At 33.1% G+C, this 24938-nt stretch overlaps 1 long non-coding RNA gene across 1 annotated transcript in view; it reads right to left on the bottom strand.

Moving 5' to 3' along the window:
• LOC134740335 (uncharacterized) overlaps positions 1-24938 on the bottom strand; it is a 105842-nt gene that overhangs the window by 37569 nt on the left and 43335 nt on the right. Inside the window, exons 2-3 of the long non-coding RNA XR_010127728.1 lie at positions 7928-7980; positions 7314-7378 (exon numbers count right to left, since the gene is read on the bottom strand). This is a non-coding gene — a long non-coding RNA (uncharacterized LOC134740335). The remainder of the gene's footprint in view (positions 1-7313; positions 7379-7927; positions 7981-24938) is intronic.

Below are 24938 nucleotides of genomic sequence, written 5' to 3'. Positions count from 1 at the left end.
CTGTCTGATTTTACTTAGTATAATGTTGCTTAGGTTCATTCATGTTGTAGCATGTGTCAGAATCTCTTTTGTTTTTAAAACTGGATAAAATCTCATTGTATATGGATATCATATCTTGTTTATCCATTCATCTATTTGTAGACACTTGAGTTGCTTCCACTTTTTGGCTATTGTGAATAATGCTACAATGGTCATGGATGTCAGTCTCAGAAATCTACTGCCTTAAACCACAATCTCATTTTGTTATCATTGGACCACTTCTAATAACTTGATTTAAAAATTTATTTTAAGACATGGGTTTCTATTATTTCAGTTCTTGTCTCAAAGTTCTACAATTCCAAACTTATTGAGATCTTTATAACTATATACTATGTCTCAGATAGTTCTTCTGTCAACCTGTCTTTTTTTTCTTATGGTGCTTCACAATTCATCAAAGCCCTTCCTCTTAGTTTATGTGCCTAGCAAACCTAAAAGTTGTCCAACCATTCCTTAACATTTCTTCTTGAAATTAAATCTTAAAATAGGATCATATGCTACATGCCACATGTGTCTAGAGCTCAACTCAATAAATACTTGTTGAGTAAATGAATTGGTAAGCTTTGAATAAAGTCACTAAAGTGGTGTACACAGCTTGGGGATTCAAAATTCTCTCTATAAAGTAAAAAATTAAACTCATTGCTATTCTCTGAGAAAATAATATTCAAATGATGATAAAAAGTATTTGCCATGGCAAATATCTATGTGCTATCCATCAAAAGAGAAGCATGTATTAAGAAAAATAAAAAAGGTTACCTAATTATCAAAATAATAGAAGTTTTTATTATTTTGTTTAGTTTTTGCATATTTCTTGGAGAGAAAGGATTTGGAAAGAAAAAAATAGCAAGTCACACATTCAATACTAAGATTTTTGTGTGCTACTTGACTTATTTTTCTTTCTCTTTAAACACAATGAACTATAAATGTATTCTCTGCAAGTCTTGTTTTAGAGACAGAGGAATTCAATCAAGTTTAGGTTCAGGAGGATCATCTTACAAAAATAATAGAAGTTGAATTTGAACAACAACAACAAAAAACCAGAAAGAAGATTATCTGGAGAGTGCTAAACAAAAAGGCAAGTGAATCAATGAAGTCTCTGACCAAGCCATCTAGAAGCAGATTCAATATATGTGTCACCAATAAAATAAAATTTTCCATCTTTGTTAATAGTGGTTTCTGAACTCTGTAGCTTCTTATGGCAACACCAAGTAGATAGAAAGACAACAGGAGTCTTCACTAACAGCCAGTTTCTACAAAATTCAAATAAAGTCATACCATCTAAATAAACACAGTAAATATTTATCATAAACCTTTAGAGGTAAAAGTGCAGGAATATATCTTCCACATTCAATCAACTGAAAGTGACCTTTTTTTTTTTTTTTCCAAAATGTTATTTTTTACTAATTTCCTTTAATTTAGTGCCAATTCCAAACCAATTTATTACTGCTTATCTGAACTATTATAAGATTTTTCAAGCATTTCATATCTCTAAAATCACTGCTTTGCAATTTAAGTAGGAAAATATTTGGAGAATAATTTTTAAAAAATAATTATCTAATCATGGCATTACTATATTCAAAGCCCTTACAGGGCTCTATTATTTTTATTCAGCGTTGTGTTAACAAGTTGTTGTTGTTTTTTTTTTTTCTTTTTGAGACAGATTCTCACTCTTGTAGCCCAGGCTGAAGTGTAATGACTCAATCTCGGCTCACTGTAACCTCCCTCTCTTGGGTTCAAGCAATTCTCCTGCCTTAGCCTCCCGAGTAGCTGGGATTACAGTGACCGCCACAACACCTGGCTAATTTGTTGTATATTTAGTAGAGACAGGGTTTCACCATGTTGGGCAGGGGGGTCTTGAACTCCTGACCTCAGGTGATCCATTTGCCTTGGCCTCCCAAAGTCCTGGGATTACAAGCATGAGCCACTGTCCGCGGCTGTTTTAACAAGTATTTTTAAGGTATACTAAATGCCAAGCACTGTGCTAGGTGTGCAAAAATAACTGTGGAAAAAAAAAAAAACAGAGCTAAGAATACTTGGAATTTTATTTCATGGTATAATTTTTTATATCCCAATTTTCTTATAAGTACCCTCTACTCAACCTCTACTCGGTGATTATTATCCCATGACTGCATCTAGAACAGAGGTTGGTAAACTTTTCCTGTAAAGGGCTAGTTATTACATGTTTACGCTCTGTGGGCCATTAATTATAGATCACAACTATTCAACTTGTCATTGTAGTATGAACACAGCCATACACAATACATAAATAAATAGACGTGGCTGTGTTCCAAAGAAAATGTATTTGCAAAAATTGGTAGAGAGGTGAATTTGGTCCCCGGGGCCATAGTTTGTTGACCTATGGTCTAATTTATTCTATAATTTCAGCCTCATTAGTCAACATTTTTGAGTTCCAAATGAAGTTTTATGGCTCTATGAACTTGGTAAAACCACACTTCACACTCTTAGCAATGTAGAGTAACATGACTCTTACATAAATTTCCCATTAAAAAGGCCACATGTTTACATCCTAGTTCTAATATATATTAATATGGCATGAACTCATTACTCATTATCACTGGACCTCAATTTCCTCACATGTAACAGAAACATAACAATACCTATCTTGACATTTATGTGATGACACAAAGGTTTAATTGTGTAAGTTACCTAAACCTGTTAAGGCTAATTGCACAACTGCCCAGATCTGCTGAAGAGCACTTTCCTGATCTGGTTCTTATTAAAGCTGACAGACATCTTGGTAACTTGGCAAATGGATAGAGCACAATGAACATTGTGAAATATGCTACTTCTGAAACCCAGAAGGGCCTACTAGAAGTGGTGCTTCCTTCTTAGTGATGAGAGACGCAAAATGCAATAATGTGTATGTTACTTTAATGGACTATTTTAGCATGCCTCACACCACTGGAAATCTAAAATTTCACTGAGGTAAACACAGAAACTATGCTGTGTTTACCCACACCTTCTGAGCTCATACAGTCTGAATAACATGAGATTATTGTCCAAGGGGGTCAATGTACTATTTCATGGAATAACCAGACAACCCAAGCCCTGCCTGGCTAGCTCCTGCAGTGTTTTCATATGCAACGTCCTTCCTTCCTTTAGCAGGCCCAGTACTTTGTCTGCTGAGTTACAATATGACTTAGCTCTAGTTTAAATCTGTTGGACCAGAGAGGAGTCAGAGCCAGATCCTGAATGAAACCTGTGTTGTTTTGTGAGAGATAAGCCTTTGCTTCATCTTAAAGCAAGAGGTACACCTTCGCTTTAATAGGGAGGAGTGAGAAACTTCTGTAATCTCAGAAGGTTTGAGCAAAACTGAGATTTTACCATTTTCAACTGCATCAATCCATACGCTTCATCCTAAACCTTAGGTATCCACCGTTTCTCAATCGGAGTCCTCATCTCGGTATACCAGAACTGCCAGAATTAACAATTCAACATTTCTTGGAGATCTCTAGTCTTCTAATTAAGATTTGGTCCAGATTCTCAGTCTCTTTCTGTCCCTGGTTTTTTATATGCTACTAAGAAGTCCTCTGGCATTCTCAATCTGCTTTATATTAATCACCCTCATACTTTTTTTTTTCTCCTGTCATCATCACTGGCCCTTAGAAACAGCTATGCAATTCAATAGACTTCATTGTTATTACTTCCAAACTTATCTATGAGATAGTGCACTTACCAGTGCATTCTTTAGCACAGGTATTAATCCTAGCTCATTACCATGGAAAGTTTTAGCAAATGCTCTTAAATCACATATCAAGATCTTTTAGTTCTTCACCTACTGCAGTCGATGAAGTCTTCATTGCCAACTAGAAGGTAAGTAATCCAGGTTTAAGTCGGCTTCCTAGGACATCTCCTAGTAATGCAGTAGTTGATTAGTTTCCATAGAAAACAGACTCTGAAACTCTTGAATTTATATTTGGGACTTTTATTGGGGATTGATTTGGAAACAGTATCTGTGAGGAGTAAAAGAAATAATATTGGGAAGAAAGATAAATTGAACTGGGGTACAATTGGAACAGATGCCTCACCAGTCCTAAAGGGAGCACAATACTCCAACTGAGGCAAAAATAAGCCTGGTCTTTAACTTACATAAAACAGTCATTAGACATGGGCTGACTCCAGGGACTGCACACAATCTTAGTTGAGGTGGTTTCCTCCACTGAAGGAAAATTCCTGAAAAGGGCTTCAGGAATGAACAAATTGACTTTCATCAACTGGGGAATGAGTGCTTTAGTCTTGGAAGGATATCTACCATACTCAATTCAGTGCTAAATAAATCTTAACTAAATCCAAAACATTTTGTGTGCTGAATTCAGTATACTTTACTGACAACCACCTTGTTTCTAAGGCTCTATTAAAAACGAATGCCCTTTTATGTTGATAATTATTTTTGATGGAATTAGAGAAGATACTCTAGTAAATACAGACATTTTAATCTCCTACAAAAGCTAACCTGTGGTTAATATGCCATTTGTAAAAAAACAAAACAAAAAAACACACCGTTTTGCAGAGAAAATGGTAGGTTTGTACAATTACTTTGGAGAGCAGTGACAGCTCCACATTTATATAACAGGTTGTGAAGGATCAAGGGAGCATTACCTGAACCTGAGATTCATCTAGCTGTGGATTTTTAGTCAGGTGTTTTCTAGTATTATCTAGAGATTCTTTAGGCATTTAATCCTGGAATTTTCAAGGTTACTTGTAAATGATCAAAAGGGAAATGCCAATTCACATCTCTCCTGGAACATAAAATGGGTAGTTTGCACTATTAAGGTATCTTCCCTGAAATCCCTTGCTTTCTTGAACATTCTGCTTACTAAACCGTGGCAAGTTACTTTTCTCCCTAATTGATGCTTGTACTCGTGAAGTGTATCATCATCATTAACAAAATCAATTAAGTACCTACATGAGCATGGCCTTCCTCCTGAGTCCTGGTTAATTTGCACAAGATCTTCTTGTGTCTTTCTGTTAGGAATTCAGCCCTATTAACAGTACCACTCTTCTGAGAATATTCCATTTGCAAAGTTAAACTTTCAGTTGATGAGAAGAAACTTAAGGAAGCAAATAATTATTATGTAGATTAAAGATGTCATTAAAGGAACACATTTAATCAAGGCACTGTTTGCCCTTCATGGGTAAAAAAATAAGCCATTGTAAACACTAATGCATTCAATAATGTTAACTTGGTAATGCGCAGGTTAGTTTTTATTCCATTTAGATAAACTCTTCTCAGTGACACCTTTGGCTCTGATCATGTAACTTCGGGGATTTAGAATGAAAGCAATTTTATCCAGCATGGGGGTATCTTTGTTTTGAGGCCTTAGACTTAAGAAAGGGATGCATATGGAGAGGAGCCTTATTTCAGTTGAGTAAAATCCAAACAATTGAAATGACCCAAGAAGCACAATCTGAGGCTTTGGATTCTAACACAAGAGTTTTGATTCTCATTACTAATCTTCACAATATTTATGAAGTAGGATAGTCTTAATAAATGGCAGTGGTTGTCTCTGAGTTACAGAATTAATTACCTTCTCTCTAGAGGTATAGTATGATACCAATATTTGAGAAGTTTATAGGCTATATCCAACGATTTAATGTATATTAATAAAATTTCTAGTGTATTTGACATAGCAGACAACAGTTAAAATCTTTAATAATCAAAAATATGAATATATATTAATTACTCTAAATTGATATACTATATAATAAACATAACATTTTATGTAATACTTAGAATATTAAATCCTATATTAGTCATACCACTACAGTGAGCTATCTAAAATAATTAAAGTATTAATAAAAATAGTTATGGCAGTTGAATGTTTATTGAATCATCACTATGTGGTAGACACATTTTTAAGTGCTTAACATGCGTAAACCACTTAATCTTTATTACCTTGAGAAGGGCAATATTCAGCTATTTATATTACATGAAGGAACTAAGTCAACAAGAGTTCAAGTTACTTGCTTTAAATCTCATTGCAAGGAAGTATCCTGGGCTTGAACCCTACCAGCTGATCCCAGAGCCTATGTAAATTAATTTAGTTAAAATATAATAATTAAATATACAAATACATTTTCAGACACTTTAGAAATGATTATGACATGAACTTATTGGATAACTTGAAAACCCGAAGGAAACATTGGAAAGATTCATTTTTCGTTCTCTCATGCACATTCACTCCTCTGGGATCTCTTTGAGATCAAAAGTAAGGGACCCCTGGAAAAGAATTCGTAAGAGTGGAGGAAAGCAGCAGCCTGAGAAGATGACATGATTTTCTTTTCTTTTTTTAGTGTTGTAGGTTAGGAGTATGGAATGTGTAACTGGCAGAGCATAATAAGTGAAATATGCTCTGGGTCAAGCTCTTGTGTGTTGTGAACTGTCCAGACACCAATGGTCAAACCCATGATATTAATTAAACATGATTACCAGCCTTCATTTTGTATATATCTTATAGTTTTCAATAACTCAACAATTTCTTCTTTGGTGATTGAAATAATTTGAATATTATTATAATAGTTAAAAAGTAAACATTTGAATACTCTGACTCAGATGTTGTTAAACTAAAATATTTATATATATAATTATATATATATAAATACCTACATAGGGTTGTTTTTCCTCACTCTAAATATCACAATAAGAGCTAGTTATATAGACCATAACTATCCAATACAATTTTCTTCAATAATCTCTGCTGTTCAGTATAGTTACAATTAGACTCATGTGGGTACTGAACACTAAAATGTTGCCAGTTTGACACAATTTTAAATTTATTTTAGTTAATTAAAATTAAAATTAAATTAAATATTAAAATTAAATACAGGAGCACAGTGGCTACTTATTGAAGAGCACACATATAGAATTTATTTTTTCTAAGACAGTACTAATTATTAGAGCACTTTTAAAAACAAGATAAAATTTTCTACAATTGTAAGTCATATGAACCCAGCATGAACCCAGCAATCTCACTTCAATGTATTTACCCAAGAAAAATAAAAGCTTTTTTTACAAAAAGACTAATTTACAAATGCTTTTAGCAGTTTTTATGCAAAATAACCCCAAACTAAAAACAATCCAAATATCTATCAACAGATAAATGGATTAACACATTATATTATTTATATAATAGAATACTCAATGGTAAAAAGAAACAGTCTACTAATACAGAAATACAGTACAGACTAATCTCAAAATGAATCTTACAGGAAGTTTACACATGTATGTGAAATTGTAGGAAAGAAAACTCACTAACCTGTAGTAACAGAAATTAGATCAGTTGGTTTCATGAGGTCTGGGAGTGAGGTGGATTTGGATTCACTGAAGGAAACATGAGAGAAGTTTTTGAGGTTCTGGAAATGTACTATATCTTGATTGTAGCTTTATATGTTTGTTAAAATAATAAATCTTTATATTTAAAATGTGTAGATGTAAGTGTATATAGATTATATTTTAATAAAGTTGATTAAAATCAGTAAGAATATAAAAAACTTAGATCAAAATATCAATCAACTTGACATAATTGAAATGTGGAAAACACTTCCAACAACAGAAAGAGGGTACATTGTTTTATTCAAGAGCATATTGAACAGTTGCCAAAATACATTATAGTTATGAAATAAGCCTCCATAAATTTCAGTCATACAGAATATGTTCTCTGATCAAAGCAACAATAAGGAAGAATGAACATCAGCAAGATAGTCCAAATTATTTCAAAATTAGTAACACATCTAAATTTTCCATAGGACAAATAATGTCTCTAGATTAATGTGTAATTGTTCTGAATTAAAAAAAGAACACCAAATATAACGATTTGTAATATGAAGCTAAAATATGCTCATAAGGTAACTATAAGATTAAAATACTTACATTAAAAAGAAGACAGGTTTAAAATCAATGATCTGGGCTTCTACCTTAGAAAACTAGGAAAGAGGAGCAAAATAAAACCAAGTTCAAAAACAAAAAGAAATAATAAATATAATGGAATAAGTAAAGTACTTTTGCCATAGAAATGAACATTAGTCTACTAATACCATTTATATGACAACAAATTGGGTAAACTATAGAAATAGATTCATAGAAACGTACAACTTACCAGGACTGAATCATGAAGAAATAGAATACCTGAACAGACCAGTAAGAGTAAGACAATTCCATCATTAACCAAATGCATCCTAACAACAACGAAAAATTCCAGGACTTGACCGGTCTCACTGGTGAATTCTACCAAACATTTAAAGAATAATTAGTGGCCACCCTTCACAAGAGATTCCAAAAAATTGAAGAATAGGCAACACTACCAAACTCATTTTTTGTGCCGTGGCTTACCCTGATACCAAAGTGTGCTAAAGACACCACAAGCAACAAAATTACCAACCAATAACCATTATGAGCTCAGATATAAATATCCTTAAAAGACACTAGCAAACTGAATTCAAAGCATATTAAAAGGTTCATTCACCATGACCGTGTGAGATTTTTTCCTGGAATGCAGAGTTCAAAATATGCAAATCAAAAAATGTGATAAGCTACATTAATGGAATGTAAAATAAAAACCATATGATCATCTCAATAGGTCCGGAAAAGGCATTTCACAAAACTCAACATGTTCACAATAAAACCTCTCAACAAATTAGGTATAGAAAGAATGTACCTTAACATAATACAAGTCAAAGATGATAAGCTCAAAGTTAACGTCATACTCAACGGTGACAAGCTGAAAGCTATTCCTCTAAGTTCAGGAACGAGACAAGGATGTCCACTCTCACTACTTCTATTCAGCGTAGTACTGGAAATCCTACCAGAGCAATTAGGTGAAGAGTAAATAAATAAAAGATGTCTATTCAGAAGGAGGAAATGAAACTATTTTTGTGTGCAGATGATATAATCTTATATGTAGAAAAACCTGAAGACTACATCAAAAACATTTTAGTACTAGTATAAAATTCAGTAAAGTTGGAAGATATGAAATAAATATACAACTAGCTGTGTTTTCATATACTAACAACAAATTATTGAAAATGAAAATAAAAAAAAAATTCCAGTTACAATAACATCAAAAAGGATAAAATGCTTAGGAATAAATTCAACCAAGAAGATTAAACACCTGCACACTGAAAACTACAAAACACATTTGAAATAAAGACACAAAGAAATGGAAATATATTATTTGTTTACACATTACAAGAAATAATATTCTTAAAATGTTCATAATACCAAAGCAATCAACAAATCAGTGCTATCTTGCAAAACTCCTGTGGCATTTTTCACAGAAACAGATGAGAACAATCCTGTAATTCATGTGGAACCAAAAAAAAAAAAAGTCCAAAATAAACAAAATTACCTTGAGAAATATAAAAACAAACCTAGAAGGATGACACTTTTGAAGTTAACCTGTAACAAAGCTATAGGAATTAAGGCAGTATGATACTAGCATAAAAACAGTAGACAAACTGAATAGAGTGGAGAGTCCCGAAATAAACCTACCCGTATACAGTCAACTGATCTTCAACAAGAATGTCAACAATACACTATGGGGAAATTATGATCTCTTCATGAACTAGTATTGAGAAAACTGGGTATCCACAGGCAACAAAAGGAAATTGGACATCTATATTACACCGTGCACAAAATCAGTCAAAGTGGATTAAAGATTTAAATGTAAATCCTAAAACTGTAAAACTAGTAGAAAAAATCATATGGAAAAACCTTCTTGACATTGGTCTTGGCAATTTTTTTTTATGTGACACCAATGCACAGGCAACAAAAGCAAAAATAGATAAGTGGGACTATATAAAACAAAAAAAACCCTATTTATAGCAAACGAGATAACACCATGAACAAGTAACATACAGAATCAGAGAAAAATATTTGCAAATCACATATCTGAAAAGTGGTTAATATTCAATATGTATAAGAAACGATTACAACTCAACAGAAAATAAAAGCTTCAAAAATGGGCAAAGTACCTCAATAGACATTTCTTCAAAGAAGACATATAAATGGCCACTAGACATAAGAAAAGATACTCAACACCAATAATCATGAGGGAAATTCAAATAAAACTTACAACGAGATATTAACTCACATCGATTATGGCACCTATTATTAAAACACACACACGGCCGGGCGCGGTGGCTCACGCCTGTAATCCCAGCACTTTGGGAGGCCGAGGCGGGCCGATCACAAAGTCAGGAGATCGGGACCATCCTGGCTAAAATGGTGAAACCCCATATCTACTGAAAAAAAAAATACAAAAAAATTAGCCAGGAACAGTGGCGGGCGCCTGTAGTCCCAGCTACTGGGGAGGCTGTGGCTGGAGAATGGCGTGAACCTGGGAGGCGGAGCTTTCAGTGAGCGGAGATCGTGCCACTGCACTCCAGCCTGGGCGACAGAGCGAGACTCCGCCTCAGAAAAAAAAAACAAAAACGAAACAAAACAAAAAAACACATATATACACAAAAGTAAGTGTCAGCAATGATGTGGAGAAATTGGAATATTTGTACACTGTTGGTGGGAATGAAAAATAGTGATGCCACTATAGAGAATGGCAAAGGAGATTCCTCAAAAAATCAAAACTACAACTGTTAATGGATCCCACAATCCCACTTCTGGGTATATTTACAAAATATACTAAATAATTGAAATCAGGATCTTGAAGAGATGTTTCCCCTCTTATGTTCATTGCGACATTGTTAAAAATAGCCAAGATATGGAAACGGTCTATATGTCCATAGACAGAAAAATGGATAAAGAAAACATGGCAAATACATACAATGGAGGACTATTCCAGTTTAAAAAGTAACAAATTCTACCATCTGTGACAACATGGATAAATCTTGAGATTATGTTTAATGAATTAAGCCAGCAACAGTGGGATGAATACTGCGTGATTCTTCTTATACGAGGTATCTAAAATAGTAAAACTTGTAGAAGCAGAGAATAGAGTGGTGGTTGCTGGGGTCCGGGAACAGAAGAAAATGGAGAGCAAAATTTTACTCAATGAGTATATGCAAGATGAATAAATTCTTTTAGAAGTGTGCTGTACAACATAGTTAGCAATACATAATTGTGGACTTCAGAATTTGTTAAGAAGTTCACCCAACTGTAGTTTAACCCAGCTATAGGCTAATGTGTTTTGAACATATGTAAGGTAGGCTATGATAAAATACCATGTTCAGTAAGTTAGGTGTATTAAATTCATTTTCGACTCACTGTATTTTAAATTATGATGGGTTTATTGGGACATAACCCCATAGATAATTAGAAGAACTACTGTATATTAAATGTACAGTTTTTAAATATCAATTGTACCTCAACAAAACTGTTAAAGATGCTATACTTAGAAATATGTTCAACACAGATGATAATAGACATTTTCATCTTCACTAAAACTGTAGATTATATTATAGGAAGATTAAATGATATTTTAATAAGCAGAATGAGAAACCATGTTCATGCACACAAACTCAATATCTTATTTTTATTTATGTTTTATTCTAGATTCTGGGGTACACATGCAGGTGTTACAAGGATATATTGCATAATGGTGAGATTTGGACTTCCAGTGAACCCATCACCCGAATAGTGAGCATTGTACCCAAGAAGTAATTTTTAGACCCTCATTTCCTCTCATTCTCCCTTTTTGGAATCCCCAGTGTCTATTATTTCCATTTATATGTCTATATGTACCCATTATTTGGTTCCCACTTATAAGTGAGAATATGTGGTATTTGATTTTCTGGTTCTGAGTTATTTCACTTAAGATAATAACCTCCAGCTCCATCCATGTTGCTTCAACAGACATGATTTCATTCTTTTTTAATGACTGCATAGTAATCCATGGTGTATATATCCCATTTTCTTTATCCAATCCACCAGTGATGGACATTTAGGTTAGGCTGATCCCATAACTTTACCATGGTGAGTAGCACTGAAATAAAAATACAAGTGAGGGTATCTTTGTGACATAACAATTTATTTTCCTTTGGGTAAGTAAATCAGTAGTGGTATTCCTGGGTCAAATGTTAGTTCTATTTTTATTTCTTCAAGAAATTTCCAAATTGCTTCTCACAGTGGCTAGAAAATTTTGTATTCCCACTAACAGTGTATAATCATTCTCTTTTCTCCATGGCCTTGCAAACATCTGTTATTTTTCAACTTTTTAATAATAGCCATTCTGACTGGTATGAGATGGTATCACGTTGATACCAGAAGATAATAGACATCTTCACATAATTTGCATTTTAATTTGCATTTCTCTGATGATTATTGATGGTGAGCATTTTTTCATATGTTTGCTGGTGGCTTTCATATGTTTTTTGGAAGCTCCATCCATGTTGCTTCAAAGGATATGATTTCACTCTTTTTTAATTGACTGCATGGTGTATATATATTAAATTTTCTTTATCCATTCCACCAGTGATGAACACTTAGGTTGATTCCATGACTTGATTGATTCCAATCAGCCAGGTCATGGCCGATTCCATGACAATATGGATGGAGCTTCCAAAAAGAACACGTACAATGTTATGTTTTTTTCTTGTTGATTTCAGTTCTCTACAGATTCTCGCTATTAGTCCTCTATCAGATGCAGAGTCTGCAAATATATTCTCCCATTCGGTAGGATGCTTGTTTGCTGATTTTTTAATTTAATTTTATTTTCTGTGCAGAAGCTCTTTTGTTTAATTCCCATTTGTCTATTTTTGTTTTTGATGCATTTGCTTTTCAGGTCATAGTCATAAATTCTTTGCCTAGGCCAATATCCAGAAGAGTTTTTCCTAGGCTTTCTTCTAGGATTTTTATAGTTTCAGGTCTTACATTTAAGTCTTTACTCCATCTTGAGTTAATATTTGTGTATGGTAAGAGATAGAGGTCCGTTTTCATTCTTATGCATATGGATAGCCAAATTTCCCAGTGCCATTTAATAGGGTATCCTTTTCTCATTGTTTATGTTTGTCAACTTTGTTTAAGACCAGTTGGTTATAGATATGCAGTGTTTTTTCTAGGATTTCTGTTCTGTTCCATTTCATCTATGTGTCTGTTTTTGTACCAGTACCATGCTGTTTTGGTTACTGTGGCCTTGTAGTATAGTTTGAAGTCAGGTAATACGACACTTCCAGCTCAGTTCTTTCTGCTTAGGATTGCTTTGTCTATTTGGGCTCTTTTTTGTTTCATAGGCTTGCTTTTTCTAATTTTGTAAAAAATGATGATAATTTGATAGAAATTGCATTGAATCTGTAGATTTCTTTGAGCAGGATGGTCATGCCAATGATATTGATTCTTCTATTCCATGAGCATGAGATATTTTTCCATTTGTTTATGCCATCTACAATTTATTTCACCCATGTTTTGTAGTTCTTCTTGTAGAAGTCTTTCATGTCCTTGGTTAAATGCATTCCTAGGTGGGTGTGTATGTATATGTATGTGTGTGTGTGTCTATTGTAAATGGGATTGAGTTTTCAATTTGGTTCTCAGCTTGAGTGTTGTCAGTGTATAGGCATACAACTGATATTTGTTCATTAATTTTCTATCCTAAAACTATATTGAAATTGTTTATCAAGTCCAGAAGCCTGTTGGAAGAGTCTTCAGGGTTTTCTAAGTATAAGATTATGTAATTAGTGAATATAAATAATATGACTTTCTGTTTTCCAATTTAGATGCCTTTTATTTATTTCTCTGCCTGATTGCTCTGGCTAGCACTTTCAGTACTATGTTGAATAGTACTGGTGACAGTGAACATCATTGTCTTGTTCTAGTTCATAGTGGGGCTGCTTTCAACTTTTCCCAATTCGGGAATGATGTTTGCTGTGACTTTGTTTCAAAATTCAGTATTTTAATATATGACGTTTCTCCAAATTTATCTTTATATTTAACACCATCTGAATCAAAATTATGCCCATATTTTTGTATAAATTCATATTTTTTTATAAAATATACTTAAAATTTCAAAAGACCTGGAAAAATTCTTGAAACAAAAAAAAAGTTTGGAGAAAAAAGAGAACTAAGTCAATAGAATGGCATGCTTGCAAATAAGCCCATTAATATAGAGAATTAACTTTTTCAAAAATGCCATGGCACTTGAAAAAAGAAAAGAAAGTATTTTCAATGAATAATGCAGGAACACTTTGATAGTCTTTTAATAATTATTCTAGCTTATACCCCACACATATTATTTTTTATAGGAAAAAATAACTAAAAATAAAAGGCTAAATTTATAAAGCCTTAACGATATCTACTGGAGGATACTTGAGTTTGCAAAAATTTCTTAGAGAGGACACAAAAATTACTAATAAAAAAGTGGCTAATTTTCTTCAAAAAATTCTACTCAATAACATTTTAAAACAACATACTAGAAGAAAGAAATATTGTGTATATCTGACATTTACATCTACAATATAACCAAATCAAAATCACCCAATATGAAATTAACAAAATCTAAATATTGACCAATGTGCTTGTTATATATATACATTTATTAAAACTCATCAAAGTGTACCCTTAAAAATCTGTACATTTTATTTTATGTAAATTATACTTCAATAAAAAATTAAAAGGTTTGATTCTGACAGTTAATTTGATATGACTATTAGCTGTTCTATTGAAGATGTTAAATAAACAGATCTATGAGTCTGTTGTTCGTTGAGAGTTCCATGTTATTGAAAACATTTAAATTAAGAATTATTCACAGAGATAGAAGGAATAGATATTATCCTTCTTTCTGAACTCCTTTCTTGTCTATAGCTATGAAGGCCATGTAAGATCCAAGCATTCTTCATAAACTTATTGCAAACCCTCCTCTACCATGGATATTCTTTTCAGACAATAACCACTTCCAATTATACTGGTGAATTATTCTAGTACACTTTTGTGTTTGAAGGAAATAAGTGGTAATTTGGAGCTTTATCCTTTTTTCTAATGAGATCCTGCTTTCTCGGAACACAGTTTCTGATTACCTCTTGGCCCTTTCCTGCCATTTTATTTTTCCTTTTTTCTTAGTTTTGATCTGCCTTTGACTAGTAGGAGGGTGGATTTAAAATTGTAAAAGTTACTTAATGTTTACAGTAAGTCATATTAACCAGCATCAACTTTATCAGAATAATGACAAATATAATTATATATATATATATATATATATATACCTATTAACCCTAATTTAGAAACTTTCAATGGATTATAAGCTTGAGAGGTCAAATACAGCATCACTGATTAGCCACTAAAACTTCAACAGAGCTACCATATCCAAATTCTGATTCTCTGTATTTTACCAGTTCTAAATATTAGTTAGTTTGCATATTTGAAGTACTTTACAACTCAATGAAACATTGAGAATTTGGAAGTCATCTGTGAAAAAACCCTTTATTCAAGACTGGCATTAAATCTCAGAGGTGAGTGATACTGTTTAGAAAGACACTTGACAAAACTTTCTATGGAGGACTGTATGTCACTGTATATCAATTCTTCCATGTGCTATTCATTAATTTTCAAAAACTATATTAACATTTGTTACATTATTGCTAAAGAAATACTATAAAATATTGGGGCCTATATTCTGTGACCACAAGGCTATTAGGACACAGATTGTTTAGAAGTAGGGAGAAGACAGAAAAAATAAATATGAAATATGGAATAATTTTTGTTAAATATTGATGACACTGCCAATGATTTCTTCTCTTATTGAAGGTGGTGAGTCAGGAAGGCACAAGATTTTTTTTATATATAAACATATAATACAACTTTATGATGAATATGAGCATAAAATTGCAGTTTAAAATATCCCTTATGTATTAAAAAATACAAAGCCAAGTCTCAATGTAACTATTTAGCAATGTAGTATAATTGGAAAATTTATAACAGTTCTCAGCACAAGACAAACAGTGTTGTGATTGTGTTCCTAACTACTCATAATTGTTTCTTCTAATAATTATCCATCTCTTTCCCCTGACTGTTCCTTTCAAATGATTTGTATATTTTATAAAGCTTCTTGATTCTGTGTGCTGATTTCTTAGTAAGGGTTGCTTTGAACGTGTGAACTAATATTTTGAGTAGAAGTTATCTTTCACATGTTTATGAATAAAAATCTATATGTTTCCTTGAATTTTTGAATACTATTGTTTTCCAACTCAAAAGTATAGAAAAGACACCGTGGGATGTTAATAGTGGTATAGGTTGTGTATATGTGGGGACGGGGGTTATGTGGGAACTCTGCACTTTCGGTTCTATTTTGCTTGAACCTAAAACTGATGTAAAGTGCAAAGTTTATTAATTTAAATAAATATGAAAATATATTTAAAGCTCTTTTAATATTTAATGCTGTAGAAAATTGGCAACAATAACTTTAAAGTAGTTGTAAGATTTGTCTATTGAGAAAATAGCATCACACAATAACATTTTGTGAACTAAATGTATTTACATTTACCAAAATTTATTTTGTGTTAACCCAAAGAAATCTAAGTGAAATAAAAATACTTATTATTTTTAATTAAAAATAAATTAGAACATTATAACACTGAAGAAAAATGCAGACATTTTCTAGTCGTAAGATGACAATTCTTTGAAGAATAAATACCTTCATTATTATTTTGATAAGCTATTATTTGATAAGCTGTATCTTTTTATGGTATGTAAATAAATGTTCCAGATTCAATTATATTTATGCAATCGATAGGTATATACAGAAGTTTTATCGTAACTAAGACTTTGAAGGAAAATTGGAATGAATTTGAGGGGAAGGAGGAGCAATTCTACGTCTATTAGCCTCTATTTTATTTATTTAAGTCACTTCACATCTCTGGTTCTGTTTTTTATTTTTGATGTAAATATATGACATTCTTAATCTTAGCATACATGGAAGGGTGGTGGAAGATTTATACAATCATGCAATTAAGTGCAAAATTCAAGGAGAATGTACATTTTACAGAAGAGTCTCTATATTTATATTCAATGGCAGCTATAGAATTTCTATATAACAGGAGAGAAAATGTATTTAATTAGATTGAATGTTTAACTGATATGGCTTCAGAAGTATGACAGTGGCAAGTGTTTGGTGATCAAAGCCTTAGACTGCAAGCAGCCCTGGACAGTATCATTGCCTTTAATGATTTTGAAAGTGATTATTGAGGAGAGAATAGTTTAAAAGCATTAGTCTAGATAGGTCTAAAGCCTTTGAGAAAGAAAGTATGAATGAAAGAACATTTTAGTACATAATCAACATCAGAAATATATAATAAAATTTCCAGTTTTTAAATGAATGGGCCTGCCACATTCCAAGCAGAATGGAAGGAAAGCCATACAGAAAGTCAGAAGGCCAACATGGGAGTCCCATATCTGCTACAAACCTCAAGTTGCTTCCGTCTCTGAAATTCAGTTTGCTTATCTAAAGAACAAATATTCAGGTTGACCCAGTCATATACAGTTTACTTTATTAATCTTTTTTTTTTTTGAGTAGCTACCACTTGGAAGTATTGCATTAAATGTAAGAGGTATAAATATAAACAGAAACAACTGCTGCCTTCAGGAAGCTGTTGCCCTTTGAATGTTTTCTCTCAAAGAAGATCCATCTAGATTAGGGAAAGTGGACTTGTTTATTTTTCTTGTTCTTACAACTAGGGATATTCTTTATCTTTCCTTAAAATTCCCTCATGCTTTCAACCTACTTGTCTACATACCCTTAGCTCATTTCTTTGTGGCTGTAACTGTGCCACTCTTGGGGCTAATTTCCAGAATTAGAAACAGGTTTTCATCATTGAAAATTAGAAAATTTTGGAGGTATCATGACAAACAACATAAAATAAGGAAACTTTTAGCAAATTTACAAAGGGCAGATGCTTTTTTCCTCTCAATATCTGCTTCCAATCCCCTTCACACTCCCCATCAGTCTTATCATCTCTTATTAACAGGACTAACAACTAAAACATGTATAAGAATATCAAGAGTGAGGGAAAGTCAATTTTAGTGTGTCCCCTTCTGGCTCACATTTTACTTCATATTTTATATTATAATCTTTGTATATTTTGATTGACAAAGTCACAATTAGCACAATAAAATAATAAGATAATTTTCTCTATTCTGTGCACTTCAGTAATAACATGAATAAATTTCACATAAGAAAACAGGGATAAGGTAAGGAATGTGTGTTATTCTATATAAGCATAGATGATTAAGTTTAACTAGCCTCAACCAAAGAAAAATAAAAACTGCTTCAGGTCCAAAACACCAAAACTCTATTTGTAGAGAAATCAGGGTATTAAATAATTATAAAATTGATAAAAGAAAAGAAAGATTTAGCCAAGACTACTCCATTTAGACTTCTGTCTTTAAAAACTTGTACCCAAGCTTATCAATTCCAGTTTTTAATTCTCAATTCTACCCAATTCCAAAGTTTAAAACACTACAAATTTTTAAATAAAACTCAAAATTAGCCAAAGTTTGTTATAAAAATATAGCTATGATTCTGTCTCAGATTCTTTGTGGGTTTTTAGGTAAAGGGCAAAAATATAAATGAAAAGAGGTAACAAAAATGGTGCAAATTTAAGACAGCTTATTTTTCTGACATTCTGGTAATTTTAAATCAAGATAGAGAATGGTTAGCAGAAGTGCCAGGAACATAAGATCTGCTAAATAAAATGATGCTACATTTAAAGTGAAGATAAAAGACATAAATTACAGTAGACAGAAGGATCCCTTTTGGGAATTAACTTAGAAATTGTATCAGACTTTGAAATAAGAACAAAATAAGAGTGAAAGAAAAAGGATGATGATTTTAACTTCTAAAGCTTATTATAAAATGTTTGAAAAACGTCATAATTGTAAAGATATTTAAATAAAAATATTTAAATATATAATTAAGATAGATATAATAGATAAACAGATAGACAGGGATGGATGGATAGATGGATGGATATGTAGATACTTGGATGGATATATCATAAATGACACTCTTGAACTGAAATAACCTTGTTTTTTTCAAAGTCAGTTATTTTATATGGGTCTTTGGGTCCATCTCTCATGGCAACTGTCTACTTAGGGACAACAACATCTATTTTTGTTGTTGTTGTTCTAAAAGATATATCTTAGTGATTCTGGAAGGAATTGTTCTTCAAAAATTAAATGGTAAAGAAACTAAAAAGAAAAAAGGAACTATGGTGGGCCTATTTTTTTTTCTATTTATATAGCTACATAAAAATCATGTTTACATTGGGACATAGGAACTATTCCATTTTCTTTGAACACTAAAAATTGTCTTGGCATGAGGAGAATGATAAATGAAAAAGCAGACCCAGAATGATATACCCAAGTGAAGCTCTCTCCACATGCCCTTTTACTCCTCCATCAGGGCATAAAGAATGACATTATAAAAGTTGGGTTATCTTGACCTTATGCTTACTGTGAAACACATAGTTGATCTTTTCTTCTATTCATCAGACTCTTCCCAAGTAAGGCTATTGGATTTTTTGACTTGACACTTAACAATGCTCTTCACAGTAAATGCTAGTTAGAGTTTGTTTACTGGAAAGTTACCAAACTCAATTCAAGTTGACTTAAACAAACAACCAAAGGAATTGCTTTCTCATTAAGTCAAACTCAATTCAAGTTGACTTAAACAAACCACCAAAGAAATTGTTCCCTCATTAAGTTGTAATTTATTTATTTTGCTTTGTTTTGGTCCATGTGGACAGAGGATATCTTGCTCAATATTTTTCAGGTCTTCTCACTGTGTGTTGACTTCAGTTTTAGAAAGTCTCTCTCTTTTGAACCTCTAGATGACAGATAGCAGCTCTAGTGACTACATTTAACCCAAGTCACTCACAACAAACAGTAAGTAATTTTAGTCTAGAATTCCCAGTGCATAGTACTGGCATATATGCTGATAGATTTAATTTATACTGCTCTCTTAACCAACCAATGAATATAAGTGATACAGTGTGTTGCTTGGCTTAGGCCTAAATTATGTGCTCTGCTCATAGAAGCAGTAGTGATCACAGAAATATAAATTATCCCAGGGTGCCAATTTTTCCAACTGAGTTGGAAAGTAATATAATAACTGCTAATACCTGTTCCTCCAGATAGCTATCTGATGTTGATTCATGCATTAAACTGGATCAAAGTAATTGTAATAGGTACAGTACTTCTGGACAACAATCTAACTCAAAAATGTATAGAAAAACAAGACAAGCAAAATGCTTTATTTTTACCCAGCATTTGAATATCTGGGTATTTGTTTTAAAAATTAAACATAAAATTAAAAAAATAATAAATTATGCAGGGTTTGCCTATTTAAACAGGTGAATTTAAAACAAAAAAATTTGGAAGTCAATATCCATGAGAGAAAATTGTAGTACATCCTCACACTCATTGGTAGGGGAGTGATTTTAAAAATACTCCCCATTATAAAGCTGTGTATCAAAATAAACCGTGAGGCTATATTCTCCTAGTTTTATACCACCTTTTATCTCTATACCTCATCTGCAACCCTGAAAAATTGCAGCCGTAATGAATCCCTATGATGCTGGTAGTATGTCACAGCTGTCACTTCTATGAGCCATGTTATTATAGGAAAATATTTGTAAGGAGCTCTATAAATAATATATTACAAAGCAATTTACATGGCAATTCTGAAATCTAATAAATGAGAACTATTTTATAGTATAATGTTAAATTAAAGAAAAACTAGGCTAGTCCATTAAATACACACCTTGATGGCAATCATAAATGCTGAGCTATGGATGCTAATTTAACTTGGGCTAAAGAAATGAAAAGAGAGTTTCCTCTATTTTATTTATTTTCTATTATGTAATATGGACCTAATAATATATCAGCACTATTCTTTAATATATTTATTTCTATTATATACACAGGGCAGAAAAGATAATTATAATTTTCTTTTCTACGTAGGTATCCACATATATAAGATAAAACTAAGTTAATAAACAACCAAATTGTATACTGCCTTATTCATATATTAATAAATTACGTTTGAAAGTCACACAGAAAAGCCAATTCCACAATGATATCATGATACTCAATAAAACCAGTTACCTAAAATTCCTTAAAAATTGGTAAAGTTTTTAAATCTAGACCTATTAACACTAGGGCATTTTATCAATTTCAATCACTAAAGAAGAGTCTAATCCTGTAAAGTAAGATTTCCAAAACGAAAGCAGGAAATTAGAATGACTACTTTGCTGGTAAAATGCCTGCTGGCTCATAATGCACAATATTCGAAAGGCAATCAGGCCACACAATCACTCAATCTTGATTGTCTGCTTTTATTTAAAGTTATTGCTGCTAGGAAACTGCTCTCTCGTAATCATGCCTTGAATTTCTTTGAAGATGGACAATTCCTGGAACCTGCCAACTTGGTGAGGGCATTGGGAAAACAGAGTGTGCATTTAAGGAGAATTTATTTTTTTTAAATTTTTACTGCATTGTTTACCCAATAAATATAAACAATACCATAACATTTGAAGCTCAGAAGGTGTAAAAACTGTCTTAATGAGGCCTTATATTTTGGTTTTAGTGTACACAGAGAGATGTGTAACATTGATGTATATGTTGGGTAGCTGTGAAGCAATAAAGTCTTAGAGTTCTTTACCCCTCAGGGGAAAAACCTGGATAAGCAATTGTTGCCATTGTACAGACCACAGGGCCATTTTCAGTGGCCCAAAACTGTAAAATGGGCACAATATCCAATGCTAAAATGATTTTTTGAAGTTTTGGGAACTAGGCCAATCCTTGGGTCCCTTCCTTTATCAGTTATCCTAATCTAGTTAAAGGGTAAAAATTGGCAGCCTTCCACTCAGCATCATCATGTGTGATGGTGGCACTACCATCTGTAAAGTGTATGAACTACCTTTGCTATTCACTTGTGATCTCAAAGGGCTCCACAGGTGGCCAAAGGGTCTTGGAAATGGATGACATCATTTGGCATCATTGTATCTGGAAAAGAACTGAGGAGAGATTAGGTCACCCCTTTATACAGGTGGTATACACCAGAGTGCCTAGGTTGGGCTCTGTCTTATGGGTAACACTTCCATCTGAACAGGAGGTTATGATGGTTATACAAGCTTATGGCCTAATATTTCCAAATACAGGCATGAATAATGAAGAGCCTGCAAAAGTCTCCATCTCCAGAAGTGCCCAATATGTGGCTGGCTTTCACTCTATGTTGTATAATGTGGGACTGAAGAGGGTAGTTTTATTGTATAGGAACCCTGAGCAATTTGTAGCCCTTGTAGGTGATCTAGAGACTTCAGTAAGCATGAAGAGAGTTTGTTGAAACTTGTTTGTTGAGAGTTTGTTGAAGCAGCCTCTGGTGGTCACTAATGAAAGTTCCTATTATACTACAATGGAGTGCCTGCTACATTGTAATGTGCACAGATTCTAGAACGCATTGTTTGAGGGGTTGTCTATTTAAAGTGGGCTGACTGGAGGTAATAGAATAATAGAATTATTTAAAATTTGCATACGGGAAAGGCAATGCCTCCAGAATCCAAAATGTATCCAAAGATATTGAATTTATGATTATAATTAAAATGTGATTTCTAAGCAGGTCAATAACTCTTTCTTGACATTTTCTAAGATGGAGTGGCCCTTGAGAATCAAATGATGCCAAGAATTTAGTGAAAGTCATATGCACTTCTACATTGGGCAAAACCATATCCCATCCATTTTTGTGAGATCATTTGTGAGTATTAGTATGTACTGAATGAGTTTATCAAATGAATCTCCTTGGGGAGGACAACATGAATGTAATGCCCATATCTGTTTTCATCAAGAATGCTGGATGAGGTTAAGATGCTGCTTGCAAAAATTGAGTGTGATAGCAGGGCTGTTGAGATTCCTCAGGGGTATCCTAGGGAAAAAAGGACTGTACCTGAGAGGCACTGAAAAATGCATGGAAACAAACATTTTAGACAAATCTGTAATAACATAATAATTACCAGTTGATGATTCAATGGAGTCACTAGCTTCAATAAGACTTAACATGAAAAATCCAGTGGTTGAAACAATGGCAATAAGGTTCCAGCAATTCACCATGAGACTCCATTTATTCTCTCTATGTGTAAGAACAGGCCAAAAGGTGCTATTAAACAGAGAAGCAATGGAGATAATCACCCCTTTTCTAAGCAGGTCTTGTTAGAATTCTTGAAGGTCCTGTTTTAATTTCAGCCGTGTATTGGTATTCTACAGCAGCTGTAATAACAACAAACTTAGTTACATAAAACAATATGCATTTATTATCTTATAGTTCTGTAGAGTTCCATTTCCCAAACGGGGCCTCACTGGGCTAAAATCAAGGTTTTGAGAGGGCCAAAATCCTTTCTGAAAACTCTACGGGATAATCTTTTCTTTTGGTTTTTCTAGAATCTTGAGGTTGCCCACATTCCTTTAGTCATGGCCCTCTTCCTCAGTATTCAAAGCCAGCAGCTGTGGGTCAAGTTCTTCACACATCACCCTAACCTTCCCTTTTGTCCCAGCTTCTACATTTAAGAACCCTTGAGATTATGTTGACCCACACAGATAATCCAGGATAGCCCTATTTTAACATCAGCTGATTAGCAGCCTTAATTTCATCTGCCACTTGAATTCTCCTAGTAATATAGTATAATAATAATATAATATAATGTACAGGTTCTAGGGTTAGACCATGACATCTATGAAGGACCATTATTTTCCTTACCACAGCTTATGTTAATTATTTTAACCAGAAGGGAAGGCCATGGAATTCCATTTTATACACATGTTTTTAAGTGTCACATTTATAGAAGTGTACATTTAAGTGTACGTTTAATTTTATTTAATGTATTATAATACTTGTTATGTCAGAATGTTATTATTATTGAATATATTATTTGTTCTGTCAGAACCCATGTCCTTATTATTGGGACAATGAGCTCCATGAATATAGAAAATTTAGGCAAAGCAGTAGTTCTGATGGTTAATGACAGCCATTCCTGTTTGCTATTTTATGTTTGTTAACTCTGAGGAGAGGGGATACATTACATTCTCAGATTGTTCCAAATGTAACTGTAATTCATATTCTGGTGTTGATAAAGACACAGAAGTTTTGCCAATTGGTGTATTTCAGCAGATGTTAAAGTAAATACAGAACCCATGTTTTGAAGTGCAAAAGCCATGCAATGCCCTTTTACATTTTTGCTGTGTTAATTATTTTAGCATATTCTGCACTTCCAGTTTGGGAAAAATCACTGATGTTTTTTACAAAGATAGTTTTCTTCCATTTTAGTCAGTTTTAAAAAAATGTATCTATTTCTTTTTCATTTTTACTGTGTGGTTACTGGACATACCTCAAAGGGTAAGTCCTCTCTATCCTGATAATATTTGTAAGTTTTTTCCTCTGAGGAAACTCATCATGGTTAGAGGTCTTCTCCATGGCAATGGTTGCTTTATTGGACTTAGGGATCCCAGACTTAATTCAGGTTTAATTAACCTATTGGCTGTGCCACGTGGGTGCCATGTGCATTTTCCTCTATAAGCCTGAGTATTAGGAACATCAAAAGCATTTTGAAAGGTGTTTACAGCCATCTCCTTTTAGAAATGTGGACCTCAGAGTGCCATATGGTGACTATGTTTCCTAGTGACCACATGACCGGCCTGTGTGTGGCATAGGTTTTCAGTCTCTCCCTTAAGCACTGTAGAGAATGGAAGCCAATGCCTTGTTAAGACAAAAAAACAAAACAAAACAAAACAAAAAAACACAGTCACAGGCTAAGAGTTGCTCCCCTAACCCAAGCATCAGTCATGGCTTATGCTAGAATGAAGACACATGATTCTATCTAAGACACAGAGAGGACTGGGCCAAGACACACAACTAGGGCCATATTCATGATGGCCCCAATGTCATACTCTAGCCCTTAAA

Source organism: Pongo pygmaeus, chromosome 9 (assembly GCF_028885625.2).
Source record: "Pongo pygmaeus isolate AG05252 chromosome 9, NHGRI_mPonPyg2-v2.0_pri, whole genome shotgun sequence".
In the NCBI taxonomy this organism is placed as follows: domain Eukaryota; kingdom Metazoa; phylum Chordata; class Mammalia; order Primates; family Hominidae; genus Pongo; species Pongo pygmaeus.
Note: the sequence above shows the minus strand (reverse complement) of the source record. Positions and strands in the feature narration are given on the sequence as shown.